We start from the raw sequence: 11227 nt of genomic DNA, 5'->3' as shown, positions 1-11227 counted from the left end.
AAAAAAAAAAAAAAAAAAAATAGGCAAATGAATAAACAAATATGTGCTATATGCTGAACATACAATGAAACATTATTCAGGGTGAAAGGCAAGGAAACACTGACACATGCTACAACATAGATGAACCACGAGGGCATTATACCAAGTGAAATAAGCCAGTCACCAAAATATTGTATGATTCCACTTACATAAGGTACATAGGGTAGTCAAATTCATCGAGACAGAAAGTAGAACAGTGATTGCCAGAGGCTGGAGGGATGGAGGGAGAGGAGAATGTGCAGTTGTTTAATGGGTATAGAGTTTCAGTTCCGTAAGATGAAAAGAATTCTGGAGACGGGTTGCGCACAATGTAAATGCACTTAATGCTACTGAACTGTACACTGAAATGTTCAAGATGAGCCAGGTGTGGTGGCTGCCTCACACCTGTAATCCCAGCACTTTGGGAGGCTGAGTCGAGTGGATTGCTTGAGGTCAGGAGTTCAAGGCCAGCCTGACCAACATGGTGAAACCTCATCTTTACTAAAAATACAAACATTAGCCAGGCGTGATGGCAGGTGCCTGTAATCCCAGTTACTTTGGAGGCTGAGGCAGGAGAATCACTTGAACCTGGGAGGTGGAGGTTGCAGTGAGCCAAGATCATGCCACTGCACACCAGCCTGGACAACAGAGCAAGACTCCGTCTCAAAAAAAAAAAAAAAAAAAAAAAGGCCGGCGCAGTGGCTTATGCCTGTAATCCCAGCACTTTGGGAGGCCGAGGTGGGTGGATTACCTGAGGTCGGGAGTTCAGGACTAGCCTGACCGACATGGAGAAACCCTGTCTCTACTAAAAAAAATACAAAATTAGCCGGGTGTGGTGGTGCATGACTATAATCCCAGCTACTTGGGAGGCTGAGGCAGGAGAATCGCTTGAACCCAGGGGGCGGAGTTTGTGGTGAGCTGAGATCGTGCCATTGCACTCCAGCCTGGGCAACAAGAGTGAAACTCTGTCTCAAAAAAAAAAAAAGTTCAAGATGGTACATTTTATGTTATGTATACTTGTCACAGTTAAACATAAAAATAGGCCAGGTGCAGTGGCTCACACCTGTAATCCCAGCACTTTGGGAGGCCGAGGGCGGCAGGGGGTGGTGGCAGATCACGAGGTCAGGAGTTCAAGACCAGCCTGGCCAGCATGGTGAAACCCTGTCTCTACTAAAAATACAAAAATTTAGCCAGGCATGGTGGTGCACACATGTAGTCCCAGCTACTCGGAAGGCTGAAGCAGGAGAATTGCTTGAACCTGCCAGGTGGAGGTTGCAGTAAGCCAAGATCATGCTACTGCATTCCAGCCTGGGAGACAAAGCAATACTCCATCTCAAACAAACAAACAAAAAAACAAGAAAGAAGGAGAGGAAAGAAAAGAGAGAAAAGAGAGAAAAGGAAGGAAGGAAGGAAGGAAGGAAGGAAGGAAGGAAGGAAGGAAGGAAGGAAGGAAGGATCTTACTAAGAAAAAGAGTGGGAGGTAAGGAAACAGAGACTCTATACAGACTACTCTTTCAAGAAGCTCAGGCCAGGCATGGTGGCTCACACTTGTAATTCCAGCACTTTGAGAGGCTGAGGTGGGGGGATTATTTGAGCCCAGGAGTTCAAGACCAGCCTGGGCAACATGGTGAAACCCCATCTCTACAAAAAATACAAAAATTATCTGGGCAGAACTCCTGACCTCAGGTATTCTGCCTGCCTTGGCCTCCCAGAGTGCTGGGATTTTTTTTTTTTTTTTTTTTTTTGGAGACGGAGTTTCACTCTTGTCGCCCAGGCTGGAGTGCAATGGCGCGATCTCAGCTCATTGCAACCTCCACCTCCCAGGTTCAGGTGATTCTTCTGCTTCAGCCTCCCGAATAACTGGGATTATGGTGTGCGCCACCACGCCCAGCTAATTTTTATATTTTTAGTAGAGACACAGTTTCGCCATGTTGGCCAGGATGGCCTCAAACTTCTGACCTCAGGTGATCCACCCACCTGCCTCGGCCTCCCAAAGTGCTAGGATTACAGGTGTGAGCCACTGCACCCAGCCAATCGTTAACCTTAATGATCATTTACTATGTGCCAGGCATTCATTACTAACAGCTCAATAAAGTGGATACTAGTAGTATACCATTAGATATGGAGTTATGGGAGAAAAAGAAGGTCAAGGATAATATTAAGGTTTCTGGTCTGAGCATATGGAAGAATGAAGTTGCCATTTACTGAGATGGAGAACAGTTTTGGCAGGGCAGGGAGGTAAAGAACAAGCAGGAGCTCTGTTAAGTTTGAAATATCTAATTAATGTCTAAATGGAACGGTCAGGTGTGATGTTAAATATATGAATCTAAAATACAGGAGGGCAGTCCAAGTTGAGAGTTCCATCATATGGATGCTATTCAAAGCTATGAGACTGGAGATATATATATATATATGTATATATTTTGTTTTGTTTTGTTTTGAGATGGAGTCTCACTCTGTCATCTAGGCTGGAGTGCAGTGGCGCAATCTCAGCTCACTGCAACCTCTACCTCCTGGGTTCAAGTGATCCTTCCACCTCAGCCTCTCGAGTAACTGGGACCACAGGCATGCACCACCACGCCTGGCTAATTTTTGTATTTTTGGTAGAGACGAGGTTTCACCATGTTTCCCCAGCTGGTCTCAAACTCCTGAGCTCAAGCAATCTGCCCACCTCAGCCTCCCAAAGGCCTGAGGTTACAGGCATGAGCTACTGCACCTGTCCAAGAACTGGATAAAACTATGAAGAGAGAAATATAGACAGAAAAGAGGTCAAGGACTGAGTTCTAGGGTACTCCAAGGTTTAGAGGTCAGGAAAATGAGGAGAAACCAGGAAAGGAGCCAGAAAAAGAGAGGCCATAGAAATGAGAAGAAAACCAGGAGAGTGTGGTATTCTGTAAGTCAAATGAAGAAAGTTTCTCAAGGAATAGAGTGATAAATTGTGTCAAGTGTTATCGATAGGTTAAGATGCAAGTTAAGAAATAAGCATTTTCTGGGGCCGGGCGTGGTGGCTCATGCCTGTAATCCCAGCGCTTTAGGAGGCTGAGGCAGGCAGATCACAAGGTCAGGAGATCGAGACCAACCTGGCTAACATGGTGAAAACCCATCTCTACTAAAAATACAAAAAAATTAGCCATGCGTGGTGGTGGGCGCCTGTAGTCCCAGCTACTTGGGAGGCTGAGGCAGGAGAATGACATGAACCTGGGAGGCGGAGGTTACAGTGGGCCGAGATCGTGCCACTACACTCCAGCCTGGGCGACAGAGCGAGACTCCGTCATAAAAATAATAAACAAACAAACAAACAAACATTTACGTAATAACATGAGTCACTGCAGACTTTCAAAAGAGCAGTTTTGGTGGAGTGGTAGGAATAAAAGCCTAATTAGTTTGGGTTTAAGAGGGAATGAGAGAAGTCTGACATTATCAAAAAATGGAAAGGATGTAAATCCATGACAAATTTTATACATTGTTGATGGGAACAGACTTGGTACAATACTTTGGAAATCAATTTAGCATTATCTCCCAAAGTGGAATATTCGCATACCTGATGGCTCAGCAATCCCACTCTTAGGTAGAAACCCAAGAGAAACTCTTGCACAAGGACACTACATACAGAAGAATGTTCAGAACAGCAATTTCAAAAATAGCATAAATGAACAAACAAAATCTAGAAACAGTCTAAAAGTCCATTGGTAGGAGAATGGATAAATTACAGTATATTCACAAATGAAATATTATAAAGCATGGAACAACGAATAAAACACATCTATATGCACCATGAATGAATCATGAAAACACAACATTGAAAGTAAAAAAACAAAAACAAAACAAACAGAAGACTATGTGCTGCAATAAGAGACTATAGCAGTGGTTACAAGCACAGATTTGGAACTAGATTACCTGGGTTCAAATCCCAGTTGGGCCATTCACTAGCAGTATGATTTTCAAACTCTCTGTAACTCACTTTTCCTCATCTATAAGATGGCAATAATAATAATGAAGTTGTAAGGATTAAATAAGAAAAAAATAGTTATATAATTATATATTATGTAGATATAATTACAGATAGTTATATAAAGTACTTACAACAATGCAAACAAGTAAATTAAATATAATTTTAAAACTATGTTTTTTGGGGAAGACTTTCAGTCCAAAATGAGAGTATAGAAGTAAACTGGCTTAACTTTCCTCCACAGAAAACTAAAACTATGTTTTCAAAAAGTAACAGGGCTGCCGGGCGCAGTGGCTCATACCTGTAATCCCAGCACTTTGGGAGGCCAAGGTGGCTGAATCACTTGAAGTCAGGAGTTCAAGACCAACCTGGCCAACATGGTGAAACCCTGTCTCTACTAAAAACACAAATATAAGTCAGTTGTGGTGGCATGCGCCCGTAGTCCCAGCTACTCAGAAGGCTGAGACACGAGAATCGCCTGAACCTGGGAGGTGGAAGATGCAGTGAGTTGAGATCATGCCACTGCACTCCAGCCTGGGTGACAGAGTAAGACCCCATCTCAAAAAAAAAAAAAAAGTAATAGGGCTGGGTGCCATGGCTCACAACTATAATCCCAGCACTTTGGGAGGCCAAGGCAGGAGGATCACTTCAGGTCAGGAGTTCGAGACCAGCCTGGGCAACATAGCGAGACCCTATCTCCACAAAAAATTTAAAAATTAGCTGGGCATGGTGACGTACACCTGTATTCCTAGCTACTCAGGAAGCTGAGGTGGGAAGATTGCTCGAGCCAGGGAGGTCAAGGCTGCAGTGAGTGAGCCATGATTGAGCCACTGCACTCCAGCCCAAGTGACAAAGTGAGACCTAGTCTCAAAAAAAATAATAAAATAAAAAGCAAGATAATGATAAATACAGAATTTAGGACAGTGGTTACCTCTAGAAGAGGTGCAGAGGATGAGATGGAGAAATTCATGTGTATGTAATTTATAGGCAATGAATCTAGTCTAGTACTTGAGAGTACCTCTTACAGGTGTTCTTCTATTATTACACTTTATAACTACATGTAAACGTCTGTATTATCAGACAATATATTCAAGATAATAAAAGAAAAAAGAATGAAAGGAAATAAATTGGAGACAGCAAGTATATACGATTCTTGAATAGATAGCTCTTTCAAGATGTTTTACTGTAAAGGAAAGAAGAGAAATGAAACAGTGGCTAGAAGAAGAAGAAAAGGTGCTTTAATTTAATTTCTTTTCTTTTCTTTTTTTTTTTTTTGAGACAGAGTTTTGCTCTTGTTGCTCAGGCTGGAGTGCAATGGCACAATCTTTGTTTACTGCAACCTCCGCCTCCAGGGTTCAAGCGATTCTCCTGCCTCAACCTCTCTAGTATCTAGGATTACAGGCATGTGCCACCATGCCTGGCTAATTTTGTATTTTTAGTAGAGATAGGGTTTCACCATGTTGGTCAGGCTGGTTTCAAACTCCTGACCTCCGGTGATCTGCCCACCTCGGCCTCCCAAAGTGCTGGAATTACAGGCATGAACCACCGCGCCTGACCAATGTTTTTTTCTCTTTTATACTCCATAGGTTCACAATTTTTAGACAGAGTTTCACTCTTGTAGCCCAGGCTGGAGTACGATGGCATGATCTTAGCTCGCTGCAACCTCTACCTCCTGGGTTCAAGTGATTCTCCTGGCTCAGCCTCCCAGTTAGCTGGGATTACAAGCATGCATCATCATGCCCAGCTAATTTTATATTTTTTAATAGAGACAAGGTTTCACCAGGTTGGCCAGGCTGGTCTCGAACTCCTGACCTCAGGTGATCTGCCCACCTCAGCCTCCCAAAGTGCTGGGATTACAGGTGTGAGCCACCACACCCGGCCCACAATGTTTTCTTAAAATAAAAGAAATAACAGCCAATATACAGGCTGATATGTGATTATAAACATTACCAATCCTCAAAACAATTCGATAAAATATATCAGCACTTTTTTTTTTTTTTTTTTTTGAGAGGGAGTCTCACATTGTCACCTGGGCTGGAGTACAGTGGCGGATCTTGGCTCACTGCAACCTCCACCTCCCAGGTTCAAGCGATTCTCCTTGCCTCAGCCTCCCAAGTAGCTGGGATTACAGGCACCCACCACCATGCCTGGCTAATTTTTTTGTATTTTTAGTACAGACAGGGTTTCATTATGTTGGCCAGGATGGTCTTGAACTCCTGACCTCGTGATCTGCCCACCTCCACCTCCCAAAGTGCTGGGATTACAGGCATGAGCCACTGTGCCCGGCCAATATATCAGTACTTTAAGATGAAAAATTCAAGGTCAGAAAGCCTAAGACCTAAGACCTGGCACTGGTCACACAGCTAATACGTGACAAAGCCACATTTAAATTCAGATCAATCAATAAATAATTACTTAAAAAATAAATTCAGATCTATCTAACTCCATATTTCAGGGTTTGTATAGAACACAATGCTTCCTTCCTTTGCTTAAGCTTGATTTTGTGCCTACCATAGGCACTAAATGTGATAGCTTAATCACATTTATTAGGATATATTTTTTGAGTATCTACTAGATAGGCCTAAGATGCTACATTAGGTATTTGGGCAGATAATAAACTGAATAACACTGTCTCTACCCTTAAAGAGCTTACACTCTAGCAATGAAGATAAGAGAATTACCTAAATGATTCCAGTACAATGCAAAATCATATAAACACGATTTAAGAAGTATAAAACATTATGGGGTTTCAGAAAAAAGTCCCCAGGCCGGGCGCGGTGGCTCAAGCCTGTAATCCTAGCACTTTGGGAGGCCGAGACGGGTGGATCACAAGGTCAGGAGATCGAGACCACCCTGGCTAATACGGTGAAACCCCGTCTCTACTAAAGAATACAAAAAACTAGCCGGGCGACGAGGCGGGCGTCTGTAGTCCCAGCTACTCCGGAGGCTGAGGCAGGAGAATAGCGTGAACCTGGGAGGTAGAGCTTGCAGTGAGCTGAGATCCGGCCACTGCACTCCAGCCTGGGCGACAGAGCCAGACTCCGTCTCAAAAAAAAAAAAAGAAAAGAAAAGAAAAAAGTCCCCTTTGGGAAAACAGTCCCCTCTGGGGCTGGGAAATGGAGGGATTAGCAGAAGCTTTATATAAGAGGTAATATTTCAACTGAACTTAAAGGGATGGGTAGGATTTTTAAAGAGAGTTTTGACTGTGAGTTCTTAAAGGGCCACTGTCATGCCTTACCCCCAGGGCCTAGCATGCTGCAGCAGTTCAATACATTTAAGTAATATGAGTGAAATAAACAAATGAAATGAAAGGCAATTCCAGAATTAAGCAACAACAACAAAAACGATCAGAGGCTGAATGCATAAGGCACAAGAACAACAAAAAGATCAGAGTTGGTGGGATGTTAATATGCATATTTTGAGAATAAGTACCAAGTAATTGGTCATGATTCTCTTTATATTTGGCTCCTACATCTCCCATCTTTAAGAAAATTATCTCAGCCAGGTGCAGTATCTCATGCTTGAAATCCCAGCACTTTAGGAGGCTGAGATGGGAGAATAAATTGAGCCCAGGAGTTTGAGACCAGCCAGGGCAATATAGTGGGACCCCATCTGTACAAAAAATTTAAAAATTAGCCAAGTGTGATGGCGTGAGCTGGTAATCCCAGCTACTCGAGAGACCAAGGTAGGAGAATCGGTCGAGCCCAGGAGGTTGAGGCTACAGTGAACCATGATTGTACCACTGTGCTCCAGCCTGGGCAACAGAGCACGACCCTGTCTCAAAAAAAAAAAAAGGAAAAAGAAAATTCTCTCTTGACAGCACCGCTATCCTCATCCAGCTTTTATCTCATTTCTCTGCTCCCTATCTTTTTTAAAAATAACAACTCTACTGAGTTATAATTCACATACCATACATGTCGTCCATTTACGTATAAATTCAGGACTAGGCACAGTGACTCACGCCTGTAATCCCAGCACTTTGGGAGGCCAAGGCAGGAGGATCACTTGAGCCCAGCAGTTTGAGACAAGCCTGGGCAACATAGCAAAAGCCCGTCTCTATAAAAAAAAAATTTTTATTAGCTGGGCATGTGGCACTGTAATCCCAGGTACTTGGGAGGCTGTGGCAGGAGGATCTCTTGAGCTCAGGAGTTTGAGGCTTTAGTAAGCTATGATTGTGCCACTGCACTCCAGCCTGGGCAACAGAGTGAGACCTTGTCTCTAAATAAATAAAGCATAAATTCAATGGTACTTAGATCACAGAGTTATGCAACCATAACCAGAATTTTAGAACATTTCATTATCCCAAAAAGAAACACAATACCCATTACCAGTCACTTCCTATTTCCCCACTAAGCCCTAGGCAACCACTAATCGACTTTCTGTCTCTATAGATTTCTGTATTCTGGGCATTCCCATAAATGGAATCATACAACATGTAGTCTCTTATGACTGGCTTCTTTTATGAGCATAATGTTTTTAAGGTTCATCCACATTTAGCATGTATCAGTATTCCATTCCTTTTTTTTTCCCCTAGGGATTTTTGTTTTTTGTTGTTGTGTTTTTTGTTTGTTTTGTTTTGTTTTGTTTTTTTGAGACAGAGTCTTGCTCTGTTGCACAAGCTGGAGTACAGTGGTGTGATCCACTGCAGCCTCCACCTCCCAGCCTCAAGCAATCCTCCCACCTCAGCCTTCTGAGTAGCTGGGGCTACAGGTGTGTTGCTCACTAGCATGTCTAGCTAATTTTTGTACTTTTTGTAGAGATGGGATTTTGCTTTTGCCATGTTGCCCAGGCTGGTCTAGAGCTCCTGGGCTCAAGTAATCCACCTGCCTCGGGCTCCCAAAGTGCTGGGATTACAGGCATGAGAAACCACACTCAGCCTAGTACCCCATTCCTTATTATTGTTGAATAATATTTCATTGTATGGGCACACCATGTATTTTATTTATCCATTCATCAGTTGATGGACATTTGGGTTGTTTCCACTTTGAACTATTATGAATAATGCTCCTATGAACATTTATGTACAGGTCTTTGTGTGAACATATGTTTCCATTTCTCTTGGGCATATATCTAGGAGTGGAATTCCTGGGTCTTTGCTTAACCTCTTGAGGACTTGCCAAGATGTTTTCCAAAGCAGCTGTACCACTTTACATTCCCACCAGAAGTGTATAAAGGTTCCAATTACTCCACATATATTATGTCTCTTTCTTTCTTTTTTGATACAGAGTCTTGCTCTGTCACCCAGAATGAAGACAGTGGTGCAATCAACAGCAGCCTTGACCTCTTGGGCTCAAGCAATCCTCCCGCCTCAGTCTCCCAAGTGTTAATAGCTAGGACTATAGGTGTATACCATGACACCCAGCTAATTTTTGTATTTTTGTAGAGATGGGGTTTTACCATGTTGCCCAAGCTGGTCTCAAACTCCTGGGCATCATGGTGCCAAGGAGTTATTTGTCCTTTCGATTATCTTTTTGATTACTGATTATTGTCTTTTTCATTATAAACAGCCTAGTGGGTGTGAAGTGGTATCTCAGCGTGGCTTTATTTTATATATCCTTGATGGCTAATGATGTTAAGCATCTTTCCATAGAGCCTGTGGATAAACATCGATTCAGATCTTTTACCTACTTTCTATTTGGGTTCTGCTCTACATCTTAATCAAAGTTCTTAAAAGATTAGTGTGTATATATCATCTATACTTCCTTACTTTTTTTCACTCATCAATCTATTCCAATCTTGCTTTTGCTCCCCATGCCTCTGGAAATTGCTTGTCAAAGTCATCAACCACCTTTACACTGACAAATTCAAAGATGATGCTTCACTCCTCATCTTCCAGCATTATAATTTTATGATTTGTACACTCGACTTTTTTTTTTTCTTTTCTTTTTTTTTTGAGACATGGTCTCACTCAGTTGTCCAGGCTGCAATGCAGTGGCATGATCACAGCTCACTGTAGCCTCGACCTCATGATCACGGCTCACTGTAGCCTCAACCTCCACCAGCTCAGGTGATCCTCCCACCTCAGGCTCCTGAGCAGCTGGAACGACAGGCACACACCATCACACCTAGCTAAGTTTTGTATCTTTTGTAGAGACAGAGTTTTGCCATGTTGCCCGGACCGGTCTAGAACTCCTAGGCTCAAGTGATCCTCCCACTTTGGCCTCCCAAAGTGCTGGAATTACAGGCATGAGCCACTGTGCCTGGCCATACTTGCCTTTTAATTCCAACTGACTTCTTATTGTAATTGATATTTTCCCTCGTTCTGTTTCTGTTCTGTATTTTTTTGTTATACTGCATACTGCATATTCTCCTATGGAATAAGAAATGTAAACCAGCAACCAAAAGGTATATCCAGAAAACTGCATTAAAGTAACTGGCTAGCAGAGCAAATGTAACAGAATCAAGGCGGCGTGGTGCAGGGGGGAGATGGGGGAGATGAGGAAGATAAGGAAAGGCCAGATAGATAGTGGGTGTTGGGCTAGAAATTTGCACTTTATTCAGCAGGTAATATACGGCCATTAAAGTTTTTTTTTTGAGATGGAGTCTCGCTGTTGTGGGCCCTGGGCTGAAGTGTAATGGCGCGATCTCGGCTCACTACAACCTTGGCCTCCCGGGTTCCAGCAATTCTCCTGCCTCAGTCTCCCAGGTAGCTGAGATTACTGGTGCCTCCCACCATGCCTGGCTAATTTTTGTATATTTAGTAGAGATGGGGTTTCACCATGTTGGCCAGGCTGGTCTCAAACTCCTGACCTCAGGTGATCCACCCGCCTCGGCCTCCCAAAGTGCTGGGATTACAGGAATGAGCCATCACTCCCAACCTGAAGTTTTTTATACAGAAAATAGTGCTAGACTGCTGGATTGTAGGAAGATTGTGCTGGCAACAGGTATAAAATTACTTGGGGGCAAGGAATAGGGAAGTTGAAAAATAGGAGGCAAGATGATCATGCTGGATGTTTATTGCAGTAGTAAAGGTAGTCAATAATGAGGGCATAAATTAGAGTAGTAGTGCTAAAAATGGAAAGGAGGGGTCAATGGAAAGACATCACCACTAAAATTTATTTATTTATTTATTTATTTATTTTTTCAGACGGAGTTTTGCTCTTTTTGCCCAGGCTGGAGTGCATTGGCGCGATCTCGGCTCACTGCAACCTCGGCCTCCCAGGTTAAGCAATTCTCCTGCCTCAGCCTCCCAAGTAGCTGGGATTACAGGCGCCTGCCACTATGCCCGGCTAATTTTTTTGTATTTTAGTAGAGATGGGA

General features: G+C 43.0%; 1 protein-coding gene across 4 annotated transcripts in view; it reads right to left on the bottom strand.

The window, feature by feature from the left end:
- RBMS2 (RNA binding motif single stranded interacting protein 2) overlaps nt 1-11227 on the bottom strand; it is a 73553-nt gene that overhangs the window by 56422 nt on the left and 5904 nt on the right. Inside the window, exon 2 of one of the 4 annotated variants that reach the window (XM_017853370.1) lies at nt 3916-3989. The exons of the other annotated variants lie outside the window; for them this stretch is intronic. The gene's annotated coding sequence lies outside the window, so the exon portion shown is untranslated. The remainder of the gene's footprint in view (nt 1-3915; nt 3990-11227) is intronic. 4 annotated transcript variants of the gene reach the window in all.

Source organism: Rhinopithecus bieti, unplaced genomic scaffold, assembly GCF_001698545.2.
Source record: "Rhinopithecus bieti isolate Rb0 unplaced genomic scaffold, ASM169854v2 scaffold_35950, whole genome shotgun sequence".
NCBI classification, from domain to species: Eukaryota; Metazoa; Chordata; class Mammalia; order Primates; family Cercopithecidae; genus Rhinopithecus; species Rhinopithecus bieti.
Note: the sequence above shows the minus strand (reverse complement) of the source record. Positions and strands in the feature narration are given on the sequence as shown.